This window comes from Bidens hawaiensis, unplaced genomic scaffold (genome assembly GCF_021521415.1).
Source record: "Bidens hawaiensis isolate Kalapana, Puna unplaced genomic scaffold, B.hawaiensis_p1.1 tig00000697_1, whole genome shotgun sequence".
Classification (NCBI taxonomy): Eukaryota; Viridiplantae; Streptophyta; class Magnoliopsida; order Asterales; family Asteraceae; genus Bidens; species Bidens hawaiensis.
The window spans coordinates 2546224-2567793 of record NW_027491041.1 but is presented as its reverse complement, the minus strand read 5'-3'; positions in this window follow the sequence as shown (position 1 = coordinate 2567793).

The following is a 21570-nucleotide window of genomic DNA, read 5'->3' as shown; positions in this document are numbered from 1 at the left end:
TAGTCCTTTCTATTACAGTTCGATTCCAAGCATTCAAGAATGCTCGTATCCCTCGAACCTTGGCTCTTATACCAACTTGTAAGACCCCGAACCGGGGAATCCTACAGTTGGTCATCATACCCAAAATTCTCAAATATTAAAAACCAAAACAAGTTAATTTTATTAAGACAAAATAGCAAAAGACTTCCTTTATGTTTAAACGGTTTTTCAGTAGACGTCCTTTAACAAAAGAAATGGAAGAAGACGTATTTCATGTTTTGTTCTTTGTCACTAACCCATTTACATTTTTTTGTTAAATCTGGTCATGTGCCTTGTACATGAGGGCAATGTGGTCATTTTACCCCTTTAAGGACTGTTTGTGTAATAAGCACACACACACACACACTCTCTCTCTCTACCTAACGATCTCTTTCTCTCTTTCTCTCTCTCTTTTGATTCTCTCTTTACTTCATATCTGCAGCATCATCAATCACCACCAAGAACCAACACTACCCTACCCCTACCTCTCTGGCGATGCTCAGATCCGACAGCCACTAGTGGGCCACAAATTAAGATGAAGTGGCTACCCTAATTGCCTTAATAGACTGCTTGAACCACCATCTGGAAACCCACTATTGCCCATCGTTCTAGGGTTTGTGAAACCTGAACTGAACCGACGGTCTTAGCTTTTTCAACTGGGGAACCAATAGTGGTGCCGCTTTTCCGATGAAGCCACCGGTGCCACCAGAAACAATCACCGTTCGCCGGTAAAATATAACTTTTGCTTCTTATGGGGGTATATGCAGTTGCTTTCTTGTAAGATTCTTGGCTGTAATTTTTCAACTTATTCGATGAAGCCGCCGGGAAAGAACCAATGAGTCACCGGTTATTGTCATCGTTGTCCCCTCCGTATGGAAACCAAATAGTTTGTTGAACCGTTTGTTGAACTAGAATCATCATCATCGGAGAAACCATCATCTTGATTTGGAGTTTTTTTCAAGGGTTTCGTATCATATTTAAAGCTTCCATCTAACTTTGGTGCCACCGATTGAAGATTTCTTTTAGAGCCTTTCAAGTAATTTGAGAGACTGCCAGATGATGGGATAGGGCTAAAAGGTGTCTTCAGAAACCATTTTCATGGTAAAAGAAACCCTAACTCTTGCTTTGAACTGAATTTAGGAATTATTAATGAGTCGTGAAATTGAAATGGAGATTGGTGGTAGTATTTGTGGTGATGAGTAATGCTGTCAACGGGGGTGGTAAACGGTGGATTAGGTTGCAGGTAGGTAGATGGGTGGAGATGCAGATAGGAAGAATATAGAGAGAGAATCAAAAGAGAGAGAGAGAGATAGAGAGAGAGAGAGAGAGAGATCATTCGGTAGAGAATGAGAAACAAAGAGTTTATTACACAAACACTCCTTAAAGGGGTAAAATAACCACATTGCCCTCATGTGCAAGGCCCATGACCAGATTTAACAAATAACTGGGTTAGTGACAAATGATGAAATATGAAAGGAATTTGAAACACGAAATATGTCTTCTGCCATTTGTTTTGTTAAAGAATGTCTACTGAAGACACGTTTAAACATAAAGGACGTCTTTTGCTATTTTGTCTTTTATTAAAAACCAGTTTCGAGTATTAAGCAGCGGAAAATAATAAGTATCTGAATCCCAAAACGGGGAAAAATGTGCCCAAGGTCAACAATGAAAATAAGTTCGTTATATTTAAAGTACTCGAGTAGAAATGCCTTCAACCGTCCGAGTAGTCTCCAGCACGTCCAAGCGATAGTCTCTAATCCTTAACCTGAAAGTCAAACTAGCATACACATAAAGTTAGCTTGAGCTAAGTGAGTTCACGTTTTAGTAAACAACATTCATAATTTATTTCAAAAGTTATAGATATAGAACAGTAGAGGGAATAATAAGCAATTGAATAAATAATAACCAAATAACTTATCCTCGGTCAAACACGCATACACGGGCCTCCCCACCAAGAGTGAACACTCGAGTAGTATATTTAACCCGGACGTAGTAAGACATGAGCACGTGACATAAGCCTCCCTACCACGAGTCAAACCCGAGTAATATATTTGACACAGTCACGGCTTAACAAACCTAAACACGTGATACAGGTCTCCCCACCACAAGTTAAACTCGAGTAATATATTTGGCCTAATCACGGTTTAGCAAACAACAGGCCTCCCCACCACAAATCACGAGATACGAAGTCGAGGATCTGAGTAATATATTTGACCCGTCTAAATGATGATTATGCAACACGGGCGTCCCCACCATGAGTTAAACCTGAGTAATATATTTGACCCGGTCACAATCACCATGCATACACACATCAATAGGCCTACTCACATATATCTTAGATACAAAGAACTAAATAACATCAACAATCGTAGGCTATAGGGTAATATCTATAAATCATCTCAAAATGTAAACTAATACAAGTAAGTCTGCACATAATCACTTAAACAGTTTGACGAGTAAAAACCAAAGTAGGTGCGTATGCTAGCCCAAAACGTAAAAAGTAAAAAAGGGGCATCATGAACTCACCTGGCACGAATCACGTAAATAGTTACGATCTAGAGATCCACTAAGAACTCACACAAATCAAAAGCCTATCGAATTGCACATAAAGGTTACTAACTAAACCGTACCGACTAGCTTATCCTATGAGGCGTTCTAACATGATTTGATTGACCTAAAGCCTCATCCATACAAATTCGAATTACATCAGCCCTCAAGGACTTGTATTTAACAAAACCACCCTTATGTTAATTCCGCAAGCAAAGGATTTCCAAACTACACCCGAAAGTCATTAATTGTGTCGAATACGCGCGTTAGCAAGGTGTTTAAGTAATTATCACCCAACCCAGCCCCGTGTGGATAAAATTTAGTATAATTACAGCCAAGAAGTCCACACGACACCTCACGAGTTGAATGGGTCGACAATTCACTTGTACAAAGCACAAACTACCAATTAAACTTGAATTTGCGTTGTACTGACCCGTTTGAGCAACCAACAACCAATTCAGCCCTATTAACATAAAAATTAAGTTTTTCGCAGCCCGTATATCATACCGAGGCTTCACAATCTGAATTGGTTGTTAATTCTCTCAAACAACGCGCTAAACATAACAATCAACAATCTAGACAACCGAAATCCTAGTTTTCAATCTATCGAAAATTGACCAATCAAATGAACTTCATTGCTCACAATACTGAAGTATGATATATATGACATACCTAGGAAGGTGACGGAGAAAAAACTTCAATTGATTCAGGCTTTAAAGAACCTTATTTGGACAGCCACCGGTTACGCCTAAAATGAACGTTTTTCGTTCAATAAGCGAGCAAGTAAGATGAATTAAGGTGTAAAAGACTTGCATTGATATAATAATAACCTTGCATTGGAGTTTTCGCTCTTAGGAATGACTGGAAAAACAAAAATACGGTGGTGAGGGGGCTGCTCACATGCATTAATCGGACCTAGAGGAAGGAAGAAAGAGTTAGGGTTTTAATATATTAATTTTACATTTAGGTCCCCCAACTTGCAAAATATAATATCTAGGACCAAATTTAATTAATAAGACTTTAGAAAATAACTAGGAGGTCCCTAAAGAATGCCAGATCGATCCTGATAAATATACAAACTCTACAAGGCTCACTTTTTGTTAACGAAATTTAACGGGTGTTACATAAAGGAAAGCTCCTTTGACATCCATTTGATATACCTTGATGTTGTGAGTGGTTGCCTATGCAAGAAATAGCGTGATGGCTTCAAGTATTTCCTCAGGTGTAAAGGATTCTTTATAGTCAATGCATTCTTCCTTTATATAGCCTTGAACAACTAACCTTGCTTTGCTTTTTATCACAACCCCTCTCTCAGTAGCCTTGTTTATAAATTGCCATTTCTTACCAACAGGAGTTACTCCTTATGGTCTTGGGCATAATTCACATACATTCATCTTGGTGAAATGCATGAGTTCCTCTTGCATAGCCTCTAACCAATAGTTTTATCCTAAATAAATTTGATTCTTGGTTGGTTAAAGTTGAGATAAAAATCCAGTAAAGAAACAGACATTTTCTGGTTGACTTCTGGTGAGGACACCATGTTTTGTGTCACCAATGATCTATTCTTGAGAATGGTCTGGATGAAATTCATAAGTAAAAATGGCTCTTATAGTGATTGAGGAAGTTGTTAGTGAAACTACTAATGAAAAAAAAAGTTATTAAAGGTGGAGGCATTGGAGATAAACAACTGTTATGAGAAACAACTGAAAAACTTCCTACAAAAGGATGCAGGAGTTCATTTTGGATATTAGTTGATTGAACATCAGTAGTTACACTTCCTAGAATTCCTTGATTAGCAATTTTAGTATGATCAACAGATTGAGTATGATAAGTAGTTTGGATGAAAGTGTTGTTGTTCTTTGTTTTTGATTCTTCAAAGATGTATAACCTACCAAAATGATTACATGTATAACTGATTTATTAGTTTTAGTGTGCCATCATGCATTTTCATGTTAACTCCATTAACCCAAACTCCGTTATCTTACACGTCTTGCATAGCGTTTATATGAGTCAGTAACGAGTCACACATACGAGTTCGTCAGTGCGCGTTGGTGATTAACGCCGAACCTTGAAATGTTAAATAACTTAGATAATTTATTCATTGAATGCTAAATGATTATGTGTTCATGACTTGTTATTATATTTGTTTAGATTATTAGTTTATTATAATAAAAGTTTTAAAAAAAATTTTAAACGTGTCGTACATCGCGACGGTCGTGGCACTCAAGCTTCGCGTAGTGCGAGACAGAGCCAGACGTGAACCTTTCATTTAAACCATTTTCAAACCCTCCTGACCTCGTAATCCTTTTCAGCCATCTCTAAACATTCAGACACAAACTTTGGGAGAGTTTAGGAGTTCTTGGGCAATTAGAAAGGCTAGGGTTATAGCTATCATCGATTAGTCTATGCACGTAAGTTCTTGATGGTTTATTTCTTGTTTTGTCTCTTGATTTGCCATTTGATTTTAACCCTAAAGGCCCATTATTTCTTCAATACTGTTCATTCATGTATATAATGATTCTTGATTGTATTTTATCAATTAGAACCCTAGAGATGTCATAAACATGTTGCAAGAATTGAGTTTTGATGACAATAGTTTGCTGATAGATTCGTTCTCATTTATTGATTAGTCTGTAACTTGATGTTAAATGATGATTTATGATTGATTCTTGATTCCATGATGTTCTACTTTGAGTCTAGTTGCAAGAAAGGCTTTATTTGTAATTTTCGGACGAGTTTTGAGTAGTTTTTTTTTTTATTTATTTTACAAGTTCGTGGGTCAAAGCTAATTTGGAGATTCCTATTGTCAGGACCGTCTTTCGGGTGCAACCTTAGCAAAGGTTTGACAAGAACACACCGACTTAATTACTCAAAGACCGATTGAGTATCCCGGTGGAATCTAGATATTCAATGATTGAGAATGAAAGCTTGTGGAGAATTATCAAACACAAAACAATAAATGATAATCGGTAAAGACTATTTCAACGACAAAGATTCACTATATTAAATGATACGTCAATGATACAGTAAATGGAATGTCTAGGGTTTTGTGTGACGGCGGGTTTTGATATTCGTCTGCAAAGATTGTCAGTATGCATGCCAAAAAAACCCGTCCCTAGTCGTACCCTATGATGTCTATATATAGACCCTAACATTCCATGTATACGTCCTAGACATTACATAATGAAAGATAAATCTAATACAAATGTTTCAGACCTCGAGCAAGGTATATACCTTGCTCGAGCAAGCTTCCTATACAAGGTGTGCTCAGAGAGTGTCCTCGAGCATACTTTATGTGACATTTGAGCCAAAACAAGGTACACCTCAGTACGTATTTACCGATTAAGCAAATAAACGCTTTTTGCATAACAAACGAACGATTAACCGAACGGGTCGGGTTATGACCCAGATATCTTGGGGGGGCCATCTATAAGTGATATACGATCTATACAAGCTAAAATATTAGAAATATGGTCTTAGTTTGATAGCAAACAAGTTAAACGAAAACATGCTCGTTTAACCACCGCTATAGATTTAAACGCAAAAGATAGTTACAAACCAAGCATTGTATCATCCGATAAGCCGAAAAAGACTTACCAAACACTTATTTGAAATGTTTTAAGTGATCCGGGAAAATATTTTTGATTTTTACAAACGTATAGTTTGTTTTTATAATTTTACACAAAATTAGCCGAAAAACACACGTTTTCGCGTTGCTTAACGCACCTGATAAGTTTTTCGCGCCAAAAACCGAACCCGAATTAAATTTGGACCGGGCTTTTCGTATTTGGGCTTGAGAAATCAGAAACTTGGGCCAAAATGGGCCCAAGGTGGGCCCATGATGGTCCAATCGCAAACAGCAGCCCCCCCTTTTTATTCTTTCACATTTAAACTAGATACAATATATTTTCAACATTATTTCTTGAAAAGTCTGGACATAAACTCTGTTCCAGCCAAAAACCTTCAAACCCTAAGGTAAGGAGCTTAAATAAGTAGCTTTTATGCTTGTTTAAACTTGTTTAATACCATAAAAACATGTCTTGGTTACTAAAAATCATTCCTAACTGTGTAAAAATCCTAAAAATGGTCCATAAACATTTTTTGATCATAAACACGGTAAGGAACCTGTTTTGATAGTTTTTTTGGCCATAAACACGGATTAAAGGGTTGAAACGGCGTTTTTACGGTTCAAAGGTTCATTTTTGTGCACTAGCCGAAACCCTAAGTTAAGGGCTGTTATGTTGATGAAATTTTGCTTGATTTGTGATATAGGACTGTACCTAGCCTGCTTAGAAGTACAAGAACCTGAAACTTGATTAAAAGGTCGGAAACGAGCCAAACCCGCTAAGGTAATGCCGAAACACTCGCTTACGGGCTATTTAGGTTAAGGTTGTGATGTACATATTGTTAGGACTTGAAATTTTTCAGGGACATCAGGGAGCATGTCAATGAGTCCCTGTTCAAATTTGGTAATTTTTCGAGCATCCAAGAATATTTGGAGAATTTATTACCGAATTGGGACGTTTATTTGGGAAAAATAGCTAAAATACTTAAAAAATTATGAAAATTTTCTGGGAACTCAAATTTTATGTATTTTGATTACATATGAGTTTTGGGATAATTTGGAGAAGTTTAAAGGTGTTTTGTTTATTTGCGTTAGTGTGAATTTTTACAGCCGAATTTGGGCCGAAAAGAATATCGCACGAGTTTTTTACATTCTGGAATTGATACAAGTTGTTTTGGGACATTAATTGAGCATTCAGAAATTTTTGTGGAATTTTTGGAAATTGTTTGGGGTAAACGGACGATTTTCAGGCGTAATATAAATGATAAAATGAATTTTTATAAATTAATAAATCAGTAAATAAATTCCAGAAATATTTTTATAAAAATCTACATATTTTAATTGATAAGTGGCTAAATTTTCATAATTTAATGATTAACGGTTAGTTAATTATGCTAATCTGAATATTAAACAAATTCAGTTTTTATAACAACCGGCAAGTTCGCGACTAGTGAACCTGCGGGAATATCAAAACACCAAGAGTGATCAAAAATCATATGTTTGGACTAATTAAGTGAAAATGAACTTTTCTATGAGAAACCTGGACATCCGGGTGGATTGTGCGCGTTTCTTCTCAAATCAAACTGAATAAACGGAAACGGGCCCCGTGGCTAATCCGGGACCCTAGTGTGCGATCTTTCTTTATAACTTAATCATGTTATTAACCAATACATTTACCCAAGCTTATTTTCCCATAAATTCTTTCTGAACGCGTAAACGAGCAACTTGGCCCAGCTGGGAAAACGGGAGTCTGAGCAAAGTTCGGTTTTAAGTATTAGACATTGAACAACATCACAACCTAAGCCTATCGCCACTTTCTGGGCGTTCCAGCTACACCCAAATTAGTTATACAACCCAGTTTAGTATTGAGATTATAATAATAATAAAATATTAATATTATTATAATATTGATTATAGGGACTACTGATAGCAGACCAAACGAACCACGAGCTGATACAGTACTGATTATCGACTAAACCGTGAGTTTCATGACCCCACTCTTTAAACAGTTTTACGAACTTTTGGGGTGAAAAGCATGTTTGATTACATATACATACCTGAAACATGTATTGATGTAAATTATCTAAGTGCTAACACACGAAAGTCCCCACGATCACAGTGATTAACTTCGAGCCGGTGGCTTGTGAATAGTACTATTGGTTTGACAAACCCAAATGGAATCGGCCTGGTTGCCGTGTCACATAGCGCCGTTTGCACATGACCATATTTATACAAACAGGCTATGTAGTGTTAGACATAGCTACCGAGGCATGTTGTGGGCGGAAAGGGGCCACAGTGGTTGATGGAGCGTGGGAAATGGATGCACGCAGCACATACAGTCAAGGCTTCACTGTAGCTTAGCATAACTACATCACATACATCATTTACATACATACGTACTTATTTCATGATTACAAGTGTTGACTTGTGAATACTCATTACTGATTTCTTGAAACTCGTGAAACTCACCAACTCTAGTAGTTGACCCGTTTTAAACTGCTTTTCAGGTGTACCTAAATCGAAGTAATTGGGTGTTCTGTTACTTGCCTGAAGTGTGTGGTCGATGCTATGTGAATAGAAGCAAGGGTGTTAGTAGTAAGAACGTTTAGTTAACGAATTAGTTTTGTTTGTACCACCTAGACTGTAAAACAATGATAGAACAAAGAAATGTAATATATTGTAAATTAGTTTGTAATGTTTCTTTATAAACAATGTGTTGATACCAGAGGTGTCTGTTACATTCCCGTTTTACGCTTCCGCATTGGGCTAGTCGGGGTGTGACACTTTACTTAGAATATATTCTCTTTCGGAGAATACATATTCTCTTCGAGTAAGCTTCATTCCTCTTGACTTGTTCAAACTTTACTCGAATAAGTCCATCGAGCAAGCTCATTCTTCTTGATGTCTTCAGCTTTTCTTATTCAGCAATCTTTATCATGCTTGGATGTAAATTTTGCTCGGTAACTGAACTGTGCTCGAAGTCTTTGCTTTGATTCACGTGACATCCTCTTATTGCATCCATGCTCGTCCCCATGTGCTCGATTATCCTGTGCTCGTAACACTTGGCTGGAACTTGTATGATCAAGCTGTTTGCTCGATTGGCAATCCATGCTCGATAGAAGAATACCCTTGCTCGTTGAAGTGTAGCTTGCTCGAAACCTTCAAACTTAGAAGAATCAACCATTTAAGATTTAGAACCTTGCTCGAAGTAGTAAAAACCATGCTCGATCGTCTGGGCTTGCTCGTATTCCGTACTCAGCCGTTTCTGAGGAGGTTGAGAAGATTCCAATCTTCCTTATTAAGAAATCCGACCCAACAATTTCCCCCTAGATTGGAACAAGCTCAGATGGACCAAAACATACCTACATAGAGTTACAAATGTATCAGATTTGTAGATAAATCATTTAAGAACGTGTCATTTCGTTACATAATTGGAATTCTGCCACATGGGCATTACAAACTAAATTTTTTTTTACAAATGAAACAAATTATAAAGATAAACAGAAATTAAAAAATCAATTATTCATTAGCTCCATTCTATTATCTTCTTCCTCTGTTCTTTGCTTCAGCCCTTTCTTTTAGTTTCTTCACATATGCAGCTCTTTGCTTCATCATGTCAAGTTCAGAGGAGTCAGAGGCATCACTTGGGAATCTTGCATTAATCAAATCTTGTAAATCTTGTGGATGCATATAATGCAGATCACCATCCTCCCTTATGAGTGCAATAGGTATCCCTGACTCATTTCTCAAAGTGGTCGAATCATCATTTTGATTGTACATTATGTATGTGATTCTTCCAAATTGTTGCACTCTTGAGTTGGGTTCCTTCATCACTTCTCTCGTAGCCAAACACTCTTTTAAGGTCTTCCTTTTCTTATGAGAGCTGTTTGCTAGAGTTCTTTGTTTCTTTGATTCAGAGAGGGAAAGCTTGGATATGTGAACTTCACTTATTCTTTTCTTCCTCTTCTCCTTTTCTGCTTGGCTCCTGATCTCTCTCTTCTTTTTCTGCAGAAATGGGAATCCCTTTTCTACTTGATCCTTTAAAAACATATCATTCCTTAGTTGACCAGATGGTTGACTTCTTATTTGATTGTCATATAAAGTCAGCTCAGCCATCTTGGTCAGTTGTTATGTTGTAAAGTTTCTCAAATCATCTCTGAAGATGATGAGATGTTCTGCTTCATCTTCAGTCACAACCCTCAAGGTCTTCGATCTTCTGTCAAAATAGAGATGTGTGGGCAAATTCAAGTTTCTTGCTGCACATGCCTCACACTCTCTGACCTATGGGTTCTGCTTGAGCCCCCCATTTCAACTTTCTTAATCTTATCAAGACCCTCTTCAACATACCATCTCTTTATTGTATCTTTAGTTTGCATTAACAATCTTGACATTTTTACTCCCTTTTTGTGGAGGGCATTCATCATTTCTGCATGAACTTCTTGTTTTGCCCTCCTCCTTTCTTCTTGCAATTTCCTCTGTGTTTCAAGATACATCCTCTCCTCTCTGTGATATATTTCTGTTAGCTCAGCAAGAGGCATGTTCTCAAACTTTTCTTCTTATATCCCTTTCTCCATCATAATTTTCTTTAACATTTCCATTCTTTGAGGGTCCTCAAACCACCTCTTTGCATCTTGATCTTACTTTTCTTTTTCCTCCCTTTCCTTCTGTAATCTCATTTTTAACTCCTGCTCTTTTTCAAACTTTTCTCGACTTTCTTGATCTTTGTGAGAGTCTTTAATTTGTTGAATTCTTCTTTTCAGTTCTTCAGGAGAGAGATTTGTCAAGAAGTTGTAGCTATAGCCATACAGCTGAAGGAATTTGATATCTTTGTGTTTTGACTTTAAGGACTCATATTCTTCTTCATCTTTTTGTTTCCTTTCAGTCCTTTTCCTGCTACTGTCTGATTCTTTGAATTCTTTTTCTTTCTCTTTCTTCCTTTCAGACACCTTTCTCACATAGTCAGATAGATTCTCCATGAGAGCCCTTTTGTACAAACTATCAATCTTGTCAAATGGTTGTAAGTTCAGGAAAGCAGGCTTGTGACCAGCCTTTATCAAAACTACCGTTTTACCTTTCCTAACTCTCCAACCATCACCTTCTTTTGCCACATCCTCTTTTGATAGTCCTTGAACATACAGAGGATCATAACCCAAACTGATCAAATATTCAACATCTTCATTTTTCTTTTCAGCTTCCTTCAGTTCTTCTTCATCTTCACTTTCACCATCCAAGTCCACCACTTTTTCAAGATTATGAAGAGCCTCAATCATTGGTTCATCATTTTGTTTGGATTGAGCTCTTCTTCTTTCTTCTAGCTTATCTCTCCTCAACCTGTATACCATCTTCTTTACTGACTTTTGTCTATTGGACTCTGGTGTCTCAATTTCAGATGAGGTTTTCTTTTGAGTTGTATTTCCTCTGGTTCTTCTAGGATTATTTCTTCATCAACAGACTCAGATTCGTCATTTTCAGTTTCAACTGTGTGTGTGTCAACAGGTCTTTCAGTAAGTTCTTCAATAATGGGCTCATTCAAGTCATTTTGTCTTTCATTTTCTGTTCCCTTTCTCTGCCCATATTGATGTAATCCTGTCGTGCTTTCTTTGCTACCTTTACAATGTCTGGGTTATGTTTTTCTGGGTTGTTCAGTATGAGCGTTATATCTTTCATTATCACCAGTTTGACCATTGTAAATGCTGAAACCTCAACTGTTTCATCTTCTTCATTTGTTACAGGACCCAGTCCCAGTTCATCTTCATTCACTTCAAGCTCTTCAGGATCAGTGATCAAAGGCTCTACAGCCTTTTTTTCTTGTTCAGGTTCTTGTTGATCAACATTCAAATTTACTTTCAGTGCATCAATTGTAGCCTTGATTGCTTCATCAGCTTTTCTTAATCTCCTCTCCTCTTCCTCCTCTTTATCTTTCATTTTAATCAAAGTTTCCATGACCTCCTGAGGAATTTCCTCCTCTTCTTCTACCATTTCTTCCCTTTCAAGGGCCTCCAACTCTTCATTCATCAGTTCTATAACTGTTTTCACAGATTCAGCCTCAGCCATGTCTTGATCAACTACATTTTCTTTGAACAAAATGTCATCAGACTGTGTTGTGTGTTGAGGTAGGGGGTGTAAGTCATCGTTTGTAAGTGCAACCCCCTTGCCCTTTTCTTTCCTCTTTAGATTTTCTTTTTCAGTTTCATCTTCTTCTTTATCTTCCTTCTCATCCTCTGATTCTCCATCATCATATGCTTGGTTTAGCATGTTTAAAGCATCAGATGGTCCAACCTCCTCTTCAACACTGATATTCTCCCCCTGTTTTGATGCATCTGAGGTCTTCTCAACCTCAGATTGCCCCTCAAGAGTTTGAATTTTCAATAACGTCTCCTTCAATGCAGCTTCCAAAGCTAAGTTCTTCGCAGCCAAAATGGCATTTTTCTCTCTTAGCATTATGTTCTCAAACTCCAGTTTGGCATTTTCACACACCACATCATAAAGGTTTGGACTTGATTGTGGAGTTTCAGCAGTAGGTTTTGGAGCTGGGTCCGAACATGGTTCAGATTCTGCGGTCTCAGGGGATTGAACGGTGTATGGTTCTGGTACTTGGGTTGGGAGAGTAGCAGGTTCAGATTGTTGATGGATAGGTATGTCTTGTTCAGTTGGCTCAGTTGTGACAGGTGAAGAACGAATCTCATCATTATCAGTTGGCTCATGAGCTTCTTGTCCAAGTGCATACACAGTCTATCCAATTACAACCGGTGCATCAGCAGCACTGTCAATAACCATTGCATCTCCTCCATTGGCACCATCCTCATCATCATTATCATTATCATTATCATCACCATCATCAACTTCCTCATCACTGTTGCCAGGAGTCCTTGGTACAACAATGGCACCCAGTGCAGGAACAAATAACCAAGGGAGTACATCCTAGACATCAGACTCAATGAAGTTACTCTGAGCATCCTTCATACGTTTGCATATGTTTGACTCTTGCAACTTCAAAATCTACCCTGTCCTTTGAATGTCTGGTAAGGCTCTGTTTATTAAGATTTGGAGAAACCTTGGATACATCAGAAATCGTTGAGTAATATGCTTCTCTGCATTTGAGATCATCCATTGAAAAATAAGTCATGAAATGTTGAAGGGTTGCTGATAAAGGATGGCAACAGTGAGAGTCCCAAGCTCTCTGCTCAACAGAGTCCAGGTCCCTCGTCGTGGAGATAGAGACTGAATAACGTGATGAATTAAAAATTTTTAGATTAACGAAAAACTCCCCTTTTGAAACTGTCCCTCCTTTACTCCTCCCTGATATCCCATTGTATCTTGAAAAACTCTCAGTAACTTTGGGACGGAGTAGGACGGCTGATCCTCAAGATTGTCATTAAGTTCCAGAGCAGCTCTGATTGAGGCTTCTGTTATCTCAATGTCATGATTTGCATCGATGCATCAATTATGTCCCCATTGATGTCATTGACATGTGTTGCAGACCCCCAAAAATCCGATATGTGATTTCTATATATTATAGGGTCGGTAGTTAACGCCACCCTCAGATTGGAGTTTCTCAGAAAGTTTATCATTGGCTCCAACTCACGGTTGTCATCGTCTATCGCCAATCGAGCACACATATTATGCCATTTTTCGAATTTGAATGCCATCAGTTCTGCAAGAACAAGAAGAGTTGTCAGTACACAAAGTTGCAGAACTAATATATATGAGAAAAGATAGATGATGAATGGCGTCTTCAATTAACCTGTTCCGTAGTAATATGCGAACCTGCAAAACAAGTAAACAGTTAGTCAGTTTGTTCAATTGGAAACCCTAATTTCAAAAACGGTGCGACGATTATCAAACTGTGATGTCTTACCGAAGTCGAAACAGAGCTAATGGCTATAATCGAAGTGAAATTAACAAGTAATTTAAACAGCGAGCAAGGAGGAGATAGCACGAGCAAGAGGGCTTTCGTCTAGGGTTAATTAGAGAAAGATGTGTGAAAAACTTTCTAAGTCTCCTTTTTATACCTAATGATTTGGTGGTACAGTACCTTGGTTTGTCGTATAGCACACGACAGTTGTCATTTAATTTCAAATTTACATGTACCACCCTTACTCGAGTATACAGCCAAAATAAAAACTTGCTCCCACCATACACAAGGACATGGTACAATGCTTGCTCGAGCATACTTAGAAATATATCATATCAATTTCTTATGCTCGAGATGCATTGCTGTGTGCTTGAAGTACAGTGTGCTCGAAAGCCTTGAAATCTTTCCTAATCCCGCACTTGAGCACAGAAATTGTTACCCTAGTGTGCTTGAGAATTTTGTAGCAATAAAATCAACTTTACTCGTCTCGAAATTTTAACTCAATCATCTCTACACGCTCACTAAGACACCGAGCACATACCTTCCTCGAAACACTTAGATGTTTCCTATCATTCAGTTATCATGCTCGTAGACATGAAATCATAGTTACTCATGCAATCATGCTCGAAGATACTTAGTAAAATAACAAAGTGTATCTTCGTGCTCGAAGATCAAAGATAACAAAACACATCAAAAACAAGCTCGAAGTACAGTCTAATTCCTAGATCATACTTGAAAATACTTATAACAAACACAGATAACAGTGGTGAAATCAAATCATTTGCCTAGAAGCTAAGACAAAAATCACACTCAAACTTTGCAATAATTACGATTACAAGTTAATGAAATCATTCCGTTTGCTCAAGCTTGGGTTTGAGGTGAACAAGAGATCAAAATCCAGTTCAAAAGTTATGTCAATTCATTGGAAAGATCTCAACATGGGATCAGATTGTCCAATAACTATCACACCACTTCATTCTCAGCCGTATTATGAGTTAAGTCAGGCTGACACTAAGTGTAGGTTCTTAGCATGATTCTTATGAATTTTTGTGATATTCTTAAGGTTCAATTAGTTGCGTGAGTTAGAATGGTCACACTTTAGACTTTAGTTGTTCCTTATCTCTTCTCAAAGCTTATTTAGCTTTCTCCGAATCACCCCGAATTGACTTCAACCCCCTGATGTGTTGGTCAAAAATTTTAATTTTTCGAGCAGTTTATTGACTAATAAGATACTTAGTTATCAGACCATAAGGTTGAACGTTGGACTTACAAGCCATCCGGACTTACATGTCTTTCATTCAGAGTGTTTAGGACTTATTTGAATGCCCCACTCTTGTAGTTCTGTTAGTGCCCCTTAAGGTCATGATATATTTATTTATCATTAATGATTTTTGAAGCATATTTAATTTTCTTTTTCACTCTTTTTCATTTGCTTCATTTTCTTTTTATGAACTTTCAGATATATATATATATATATAGCTATTTAGTAGCTGCTCATAATTTGATAAACTGTTTTTGGTAGACCAAAACATCAATAGGCTCGTGTATGATTGGATAATTGCCTTTCTGCCTATCATTCGGAGAGATGTGCAAGGAAACATACCTTAGTTTTCAAATGATGATCACATAAATCTTAGCATGATTATAGTATTTGTATCACATAGTTCACTGCACTCATGAGAAGAAGCTACACAAATTGTTAGTTTACTGAACAGAAACCTTTAAGCCTATAATCCATGAGTAAGGTGATTAGACAATATACTATCATTTCCCACATTAGTTGGATTCAATCTCCACCTGAATAACAATATTCATTTATGAATATGAACTTGGATAATATTATCACTTCTCTTGTTTGATCACCAAAACAGTGTTGCTTATCATAAAACATGTTACATTTTCAAAATCATTTATTTGATAGGTCATTTTTAAGGTTAGATTCTGAAAATAGTATAGTCTTGTAGTCACATTTGACAAGCAGACACTTCACAAGTGTCACACACATAATACTCACATCATACATTTCAATCAGCAAAGCACACAATACAGTGGAGCAACCTTAAGATGTAGCAACCTTAAGATGTATCATTACAGAGTTTGTGCTCGACAGAGTTATACATTGTGCTCGAGCAAGAAACTTGTGCTGGGAATACTTAGAAAGTTTTCCACAGTACATGTCCATGCTCGAACATCAAAACATATCATTTGTGCTCGAAATATGGTTTGTTTGTGCTCGAAGAACAACAGACACCATAAGTACAGAACCATGCTCGGAATACTTAGAAAAGTTTTCCAAAGCAAGTCTGTGCTCGAGCAACTGACATCTGTGCTCGAATGAGTTAGAATTGTCTTTGAGAAACCTATGCTTGTGCTCGAAGAGCAGTAAGCACAACATCGAGCACAGATTCATGCTCGAAGTATTTAGAATCATAAAAATTTATCATGCAAGCATAGATCAAAGTACTAACAGCTGTAAATATCAGATTTAACAGAAATTCGACATACACATTTCACAAACATGATTATGACACCCAGAACAGTCACACACATGATGAAGGCAAACAGAAAATTCAGATTAGCACAACTATTAATCATGCAAACATTCACAGTAAGAAACATGGATCATCAGTAAGCACCTCACTTAAGCACACATCCTAAATCATACTTCATCAGCATTAATCATTCCTAGACATTTTAACAGAAAATGAAATCTGGTCTTATCTAAAGGTTTGGTGAACAAATCAGCCAAATTATCAGATGTATCTACCCTCTTCATTTCTATAAGTCCTTTTTCCTGACAATCCCTAATGAAATGATGTCTAATTTCAATGTGCTTAGTTTTAGAATGTTGAACTGGATTCTTAACAATGAACATAGCAGCCGTATTATCAATTAAAATTGGTGTGGGTAAGAAATTCAGACCATAATCCAGCAGTTGGTTTTGAATCCACAGAACCTGTGCACAGCAGGCAGATGCAGTAATGTACTCCGCTTTAGCAGTAGAGATTGACATTGTGGTTTGCTTCTTGCATTGCCATGACACCAATCTGTTTCCAAGAAAATGACATCCTCCTGAGGTTGATTTTCGACTCATGTTGTATCCATCATAATCACTGTCAGTGTAAGCCATCAAATCAAAGGAAGAGTTCTTTGGATACCAAATTCCCAGGTCTGGTTTTCCTCTCAAGTATCTGAATATTCTTTTCACTGCTAGCATATGTGACACCTTTGGATTAGCTTGAAACATTGCACAAACACACACAGCAAACATAATATCTGGCCTAGATGTTGTAAGATACATCAATGATCCTATCTTGGCCCTATATTCATGCTGATCAACTGGCTCCCCCTTTTCATCAGGTAGCATTTTGTCATGTGTGTCCATTGGTGTTGACACTGTCTTGAAGTCTTGACACTTGAACCTGGTGAGAATCTCTTGAACATATTTTGATTGATTAATGAAAATTCCATCAGGCTTCTGTTGCACTTGCAATCCAAGGAAGAAATTCATTTCTCCCATTGAACTCAATTGGTATTTGGACTTCATCACTTGCTCAAATTCTTTGCACATTTGTTCATTTGTTGACCCAAAAATGATATCATCCAGATATACTTGCGGCAGCAGCAGATCCTTTCCTCTCCTTTTGAAAACAAAGTCTTGTTTATGGCTCCTCTACAGAAACCATGTTCTAACAGATGGTTAGACAGCTCATCATACCAGGCTCTTGGTGCCTGATGTAATCCATACAATGCCTTGATGAGCTTGTAGACTTTGTTTGGATGAATTGGATCTTCAAATCCAGGAGGTTGAGTGACATACACTTCTACATCTATCTTTTCATTCAGAAATGCAGATTTTACATCAAGCTGATAGACTTTAATGTTCATTGATGCTGCATATGCCTGAAAAATCCTAATAGCCTCTAGTCTTGCAACAGGAACAAATACCTCTTCAAAATCTACTCCTTTTTCTTGTAAACATCCTAGAGCTACCAATCTAGCTTTGTTCTTTATCACTATCCCCCTTTCATCCTTCTTGTTTCTGAAGACCCATTTTGTACCAATTGCATACCTTCCTCTGGGCTTGTCCACCAAGTCCCACACATGTAAGTCTCTGAACTGAGTTAATTCCTCTTGCATAGCTTCCACCCAGCTATTGTCCTTCAAAGCTTGATTGATGTTCTTTGGTTCAACTTGGGATAGGAAACAGGCACACAGGCAGATATTTGCTTTTTCAGATGCACTTCTGGTAACTCTTTCATGTAGATCTCCAATAATGTTCTCTGCATGATGATTTCTTTCATTTGAGGTACTTTGTACAACTAGAGGTACACACATTTCTGCTTCTAGATTTGACAAATTTAACTCAACAGATTCATCTTCAGATGTGACTTGAGTCTCAGTAGAAGTTTAAACAAGATTGAGTTCTGATGTAGATGCCTCATTTCCTCCTAGCTGCAATGAGTCAAACAGGGATTGTAACTAACACATTTCTTCAGTTTGAGAAGGTTGTTGACTTTGGATGGGTTCACTTTCAATAACACTTGGACCTTCATTTGAGATTTCAACTTCAGCCTCTTGTCCAAATCTCTCTAGATCATCTTCTCCTTGGATAGTACCTCCAAAGGTAAATCCATTTGCTTCAGACGCAACTGAGGTCCATAGTTTGTCCAGATCAACTTGCTTTGCTTTTCCTTTTTCTTCAAAGCTGGGTCTGTACATACTATCATCCATGTCTTCACTGTAGATTTTAAATGATTTGATCATTTTATCAAGATCAAATAACCATTTAGGACCATCATATTGTTGAACTGGTTTTCATTGAAGATAATGTCAGACGATTTAATCACCACCATGTGCTATTTCACATAGACTCTATACGCTTTTGAGTGAGATGAGTAGCCCACAAAGAAACATTCCAGTGATTTGGACTGGAATTTATTCAAGTAATCCTTTGTGTTCAAGAGTGCGCATTTGCATCCAAAAGGCTTCAAGAACTTCACATAAGGTTTTCTCTTGTAGAGAATTTCATATGGTGTCTTGTTCTGAGCCTTGTTGAGTAGAACCCTGTTCTGCATATAACATGCAGTGTTTATTGCTTCTGCCTAGAAAGTAACAGGCAGGTTGGCATTAGCAATCATGGTCCTTGCAGCTTCAATTAAAGTTCTATTTCTCCTTTTTGCAACACCATTTTGTTCAGGGGTTCTACGAGCACTATAATGCTGGAAAATACCCTTAGAAGTGCAGAATTCACTCATAGTCTCATTCTTGAATTCTAACCCATTATCACTTCTAATCACTTTCACTCTCTTCTCATGTTGATTTTCCATCTTCAAAACATAAGCCTTGAGTAACTCTGGAGTCTCATCCTTGCTTCCCATGAAAAAGACCCATGTAAACCTTGAAAAATCATCAGTTATTACTAGGCAGTATCTCTTCTTTCCAACACTTGGAACACTCACTGGACCAAACAAGTCCATGTGAAGTAGTTCCAAAACCTCATCAATTGTGTTCAACAGTTTGCTCTTGTGTGAGGATTTGTGTTGTTTTCCTTTAAGGCAAGATGTGCATTTGTCTTCCAGCTTGAACTCTCTTGTGGGAAGACCAACAACGTGTTCACCTTTCACTAGCTTGTTCATTTTCTTCAAATTTACATGACACATCTTCCTATGCCATAAAACAGATTCATTCTCAGTTGCTTTTGATACAAAGCATGAACCACCTCTTGAAGTTGAAGTATTCATTCTTAGTTCATAGAGATTGCCATTTCTTGGAGCCATCATCATAATCATTTCTGTTGCTTTCACAAACTCTGGCTTCAAAATCAGGCAATGTTCATCATTAAAGGCAACCTTATATCCTTTGTCACAAACTTGAGAAATGCTCAGCAGATTGTACTGTAGTCCTTCAACATGTAGAACATTCTCAAAGGATACTTTGCCATTCATGAGTGTTCCCTTGCCAACAATTTTTCCTCCATTTTTATCACTCCCAAATGCAACTGGTCCCTCATACTTCTTCACATAATCTATTAATGCAGACTTGTCACATGTCATGTGCCTTGAACATCCACTGTCCATATACCATAAATCATTTTTGCTCATAGACTGATCCTGCACACACAAAAAAGAAATCAGTTTGATTCTGAGTTACAAACTCCATCAGTTTGTAATTCAGAGAAAGTGGAGGATGTATCAGAAGTTGGAATTGGAACAGGTGGTGGATCTTCATACACAACTTCACACTCATCATCAGTGTCTAATTTTGATCCAATGTGCACTTCATACACTGTAAAGCTTCCTTTAACTTCCTCCATCACCTTATCCTTCCCACCTTCTACTTCCTTCTTTACTTTCCACTGAAATCCTCTTGGTTCAAATCCTTGTTTTAACAGAAACTTCTCATCACCATTAAGAACACCTGATCTCTTCTTAGCCTTTTCTGCATTTGGAGATCTTCTGTTTTTGTCTGTTGTTTTCAGGATTTTATCATCTTCTTTAAGCTTCAAATTTTCTTTGAGTCTTTGGTCCAACACAGACTGATAGTTCTTCTCTTCAGATGGATTTTTTATTCCCTTCAAGTATCTCTCATACATTTCTTTGTAGCTTTTCATATCATAGCCACTAACCACATCTGGAATTTCAAAACTATCCTCAAGAATCCAGCAAGAGTCAGTGTGATTCCCATATGCATCACATTTTGTGCAGAACACTTTAGCAAAGTTTCCCAAATCCTCAAGAAGTTTCTTGTCCTTGATCTTGTCACTTGGTTTAGGGAAATCAAACCCTAATGATGTTTTTGAGTACAAAGTGTTGGAAAAGTCCATCTTGATTGGTTTGCTGAGATCAATTGGTTGGGAACATTTTTCTTTAACAAAAACAATCTTCTTCAGCTTAGATGGCAATTGTGAAGAACTTTCCTCTTGTTCTTTTGAACATCTTCTTCTTGGATCATAGTCCACATCACCCACATCAAATAATTCATGATTAGAGAAAACTGGGTAGATAGGTGGACGACTTTGATCATAAGAGAATTTGCTTTGTGTTTCTATTCTCTTATTGATGGCTGGTGGTAATCTAGCACATATATCAAATGGAACATGCTCTCTTCTCATTTTCTCATGATGCTCTCTCACCTTTGATGTCATAGGTGGCAGAAGAGGAATTTTGTCACCTTTCTTCTTCTTTGCTCCTTTCTTCTTCTTCCTCTTTGATGACTGAGAGCTTCCACAGCTACAATTGCTTTCTTCACTGGAGTATTCACTCCACTTCTTTTTCTCTCCTTGAAGCTATTCATCCACCACAGTTTCTTTCTTGTCAGCCTTTTTCATTACAAATTCTCTATTCTGATCTACCATCACATCATCATATTGCTTGATAAATTCTGGCTTATCATCAAACACATTTTTAAACTGTTTGAGATACTCATTTATGCTCTCTTTATAAACTTTCAATGGGTAACTATCACAGAACGGGGGTGGAACCTTCTTGTACTTCTCTTCTTCATTCATCTTTTCAACATGCCCAACAATGTTTCCAGTAGAGACTAGGTTTTTTAAAAACTCAATTTCAATCAACAAATCAGC